This window comes from Acomys russatus, chromosome 1 (assembly GCF_903995435.1).
Source record: "Acomys russatus chromosome 1, mAcoRus1.1, whole genome shotgun sequence".
NCBI classification, from domain to species: domain Eukaryota; kingdom Metazoa; phylum Chordata; class Mammalia; order Rodentia; family Muridae; genus Acomys; species Acomys russatus.
This window is the reverse complement of record NC_067137.1, coordinates 35,349,203-35,353,773: the sequence shown is the minus strand read 5'-3', so window position 1 is coordinate 35,353,773 and position 4,571 is coordinate 35,349,203. Positions and strand designations below refer to the sequence as shown.

The window sequence follows — 4,571 nt, the reverse complement described above, 5'->3', positions numbered from 1 at the left end:
TGGTACACCTAATGATTGGCTCACAGAACAGCTCAGTCCATTTCCACCTGTGCAAGGAAGAGTGCCTGCCTCACCCCAGAGTCTCCCACCACCACCTACCCACCTACCCACCCACCCGCCTCTGCTGAAGAAAGGGTGAATCTTGAATCATAACACATCTTGTGTTTAAGCACAAAGCACAAAGGATGTTCTCTTACGGCCTGGGCTACCCAATGCAGTCTGGCATAAAAATATCCAGTCATCTCTTCTGCTTGGGAAAATATTCTTTGCTCTTCTTGACATCAGGCTTGATGTTATCACTGCCAGGGATTGAGCCAGCTGGCCATGCTTCACCTCGTGTGTCAGAGAATTGCAAGGCTCAAACTAATCTCAGCATCTCAGCATCATGTACAGAGTAGCCAACAGGAAGACCCCTGGGGAAGGATAGCTTTGCCATCATTGATAAAGCAGCCCCTGAAAGAGAGATCTTCACCCACCTTTAAGACTCCATAATCCTAAACAATGGTGCCCTTGGGATCTGCAATTTCCCTTGTTTCCTGGCTATACTGATCCACACCAGATGACAAAAGTGAGACTGCACAGAAGCACCAATCACTGGGGCATTGAGTTTCTGACCTTCTTCTGCCCTATCACTGAAAGCAGTGATCTCCACAGGGCACTCAAAAAGAAGTGAAGAGGACAGATAAAGGACTCTTTCACTGGGCCTGATAGCTTAGAGTAGACCACAGGGTATCACAGCTGAGGCTTTGCCTTAGAGGCTGAATGCTCAATGTTGGCACTTCTTGAAGACATCTTGCTATCAGCAGGGCTGATTCACAGGTCTATGAGACAAGAACAACCACAGGAAGGTGGGAAGAGGACTCTCTTCGGTTTTGCTTTCATTTGGCTGATGCTTAAGTCCTTATGCACATTAACCACTCACCCCTACCACTGCGCTACTACAGCACAACTCGCATTTTTAGTGTTTTTCTTTTCTTTCTTTCCTATTTTCTTCCTTTTACCTGTCCCTCTTTCTCCCTCCCTCCCTCCCTCGCTCCCTCCCTCCCTTCCTTCTTTTTCTCCTCTCTCTCTCTTTCTGAAATACAACGTTACTATAGCTGAAGCTGATTTCCAATTCATGGTCTTCCTGCTTAACCTCAAGAGTCCTGGAATTATAACAGTGACCTACATGTAAAGATATTCCATTTCCCATTTTTTAAAAAAGTCTTTCCAATCACCTCACAAGCACTGAATCTATCCTATGTGACAAACACTCTGGAATGGCAGAGCTCTAGCAATGACGTCATGAGAAATTGGAAAAGGAGTGATCCCCTCCCCCCAAAGCCTCTGATGAGCTGCTAGAAAACAAATGTATCATTTTTTCTTCTCTTTATATCTGTAATTCCTACAGGGATTATGGTATGCGTTTAAGTCTGATTTAAAGCCTAAAGGTTCAAAAGACAAAAAGTTTAAAACACCCCCAAAGAGAGCACCACTTACTAAGAAAGGAAAAGTGATATCATGCTTACTTCAAATGGAAAGATATAATGAAGGTCTCTGAGAAATGTCCCAGCGAGTAGATGTGCAAATCTGCAGGAAGATGAGAATAGCTCCTTTCCCCTGGGGACTTGTAGTCCATTACTTAGCTGAATGAACTTCCACGTACCAGGTTTGTTTAAGATGAGTTTATCCTAAAGTCCCAAGCATGGGAGAATGGAGAAATAGAAGGATCCAGAGGGTCCTAGAAACATACAAGAAGAACATTAGGACAGGCAGATCTGGGCCCAGGGGTCCTGCTCAACCTATCACACCAGCCAAGGACAATAAGGGAAGTAAACTTCGAACACCTACCCAGATCTAGCCAATGGACAGGACATTCTCCACCGTTGAGTGGGGAGTGGGGACTGACTTTCACATGAACTCTGGTGCCCCATTTTTGACCACGTCCCCTTGATGGGGAGACCTGGTGGCACTCAGAGGAAGGATAGCAGACTACCAAGAAGAGACTTGATACCCTATGAGCATATACAGGGAGTGGAGGTCCCCCTCAGTCACAGACATAGGGGAGCGGAGTAGGGGGAAGCAGGAGGGAGGGAGGAATGGGATGATACAAGGGATAGGCTAACAATTGAGATGTAATATGATAATAAAAGTAATAAAATATTAAAAAAGATGAGTCTATCCTGGGATTAGAGACTGGTCCTCAGTGTGGTCCTCTTCACATTCCCCATTTCCCAAGAGTCTACATGAAATACTTGCTATTTTCACAAGCACCCCTCCTCTTGGGAAATTACTTTTCTTGTGCAAACCATGTGATTTGAATAATAAGCCACATTCTTCTAGGTCAGAGAATTATAGTGCAGAAATAGATTCTTTGCACATATGAATACTTTGAATTTATGATCCTTCTGCCTCTAGATTACAGGTGCTAGGAACATAGGAATGGACCACAACATCAAATTTATGTGGCTCTAGGGATGGAATCCACAGTTTTGAGCATGCTAGACAAGCACTCTACCAACTGAGCTACATCTCCAGCCCACTAGTTCCTTTTGAAAACACAAATATCACAGAACTAGGAATAATAGACATTGACCTAAACCTTGAGAGTGATTAGCAGTGGAGGTCCTTCCAAAATCACACTTGACAGTGATGGAACAACAGGTTATAACTGAGTTTCCCATTTTAATGGTTCTGGAGGTCAAGAGCCCTTAGGGAAAAATGGGAAAGTAGCAAAACCAGCAATGTTTTTTTAAGGATTAATCAAAGCTTTATGATATAGAACTATCATAAAGACATCAAAAATGATCCAGAGGATAAATCACAAGGATCAATACAAGTTTAGCACAGGTGCTTGATACAAAATATCCAAATGCAATTTATATCAAGATCAACAGTCAACTAAGGAAAAAATGGTATTTACAAAAGAACATAAAGTATCTAGAAGTCAGACAGAGATAAAGCAAGGATTAGTTCTAATTTGGGATTTGACATTTGGTTCTCTTAATGAGATCTCTAAATAAACAGAATTCTTTCTCTAAAGCAATTAATTAAATTTTCCTTTTCCCTACAGTAAATGCTTCTCAGTCCTTGTTTATGAAATTCTTTCTTACTTGTAGCCATGGAAATGTTTTCAATTTTATTTAACAAAATTGAGAACAATTTGCTTACTTCTTACAAAACCCCAATTTGAGTACTTTTAGTTTCCTCTGATCATCAGCTGCCTTTCCAATGCTTCACTGACACACTCCTTCCTTGAGTGATGGTTCTGGAGACTTTCCATTATCTTGTCCAGAAAATTTATTGGTCTTCTCACACCAAAACTGGCATGGAACTTTTGATATACTGGCTCACCCTCTTCCCCAGTTTTCAGGTTCACTCTTCACAAAACTCCCTCAAAGTTCTTTATTGTTTTCTACTGACACAGAGAGTAAACAAAGCAAAATAAAAAGAATAAGTATTCAGAGCATCCACCAAAATGATCCTTTTGTTTTTATAAAATGGAGTGTCAGGAGGAAGCAAGGGCAAAGGAATATAAAGAATTTTCTAAGATGTCTATATGCAAAAGAAATTAAACATGTTAAGATGAGGAGTCCTCTTGTGGTCAACAGTTATTTAGAAATGACATGGGAACAGGCAGCAATCTCTGTGGTAAGAGACTCGAAGGTATATGATGCCTTACAGCTCTCTAGAGTTCAAAATTAATAGAATAAATATATATTGATTGACTAGGAATTCAATAAGTATATGGGATGGATATATAAAAATATAGGACATTTTTAGAATAGCTAAAATGTTAGGGACTTAGTAGTCCACCAGGAGCCCTCTGTACCCTGAGAACCTAGAATCCAGTAGCTGCTCCATTCATGATGCTGGATGCCTCAGCGGTCCCACTCAGGTGCTGAGCCTGGAAGATTCCAGGTGCTGGTCTTTAGTACATGTTAGAAGGCAAAAGCATCTGGAGTCTTCCGATGGTAGCCAAACATGCAGGAGCAGCAGCAGTGGCACCGGCAAGAGCAGCAGCAGCAGCAGCAGCAGCAGCAGTATGGATGTGCTCACTAGCAAGAGCCAAGCCCAGGCAAGCCTGCTGCATTGCTTTTCCAGGGGACATCTTTGTATCTGGCTGTCTTTGAAATGTGCCACTCTTCCTAGGGGAGGGCCTTTCCCGACTCTGTTAATCCTTTCTGGAAACATCTTCAAAGACCCTATGGTTAGGTGTAGATTCTAGATCCAATCAGAATAACTGTTAATATTATTATCACAGGAACCTTTTCCCTGAAAGAAGCGAAAGATAACAGTAGACCTCATTAGTCTTCTGCAAATTCTCCCCAATTTTCAGCCAGAGCCATCCGTGTGCTGTGTTTCATAAAATCTGCCAAGCTCTGGTTTACTAAAAAAAAAAAAAAAAGAAAGAAAAAAACAGAAAGCCCTTGTCTATTTCCAGGAGGCAATGAAAATAGCTGCTCTTAATCCTCCACTGTCCTCCACTCTGTTCTAAGAAACATCATTTCTCCAAGATACAGTACCTCCAATTACGTTTGATAAAAGACAACTCAACCTTATGCCTGGAAAAATGTATCTAAAAATCTCAA

At 41.7% G+C, this 4,571-nt stretch overlaps 1 pseudogene; it reads right to left on the bottom strand.

The window, feature by feature from the left end:
- Nucleotides 1-238: 238 nt before the first annotated feature.
- On the bottom strand, nt 239-792 carry LOC127196893 (peroxiredoxin-1-like; annotated as a pseudogene).
- Between the last annotated feature and the right edge of the window lie 3,779 nt (nt 793-4,571).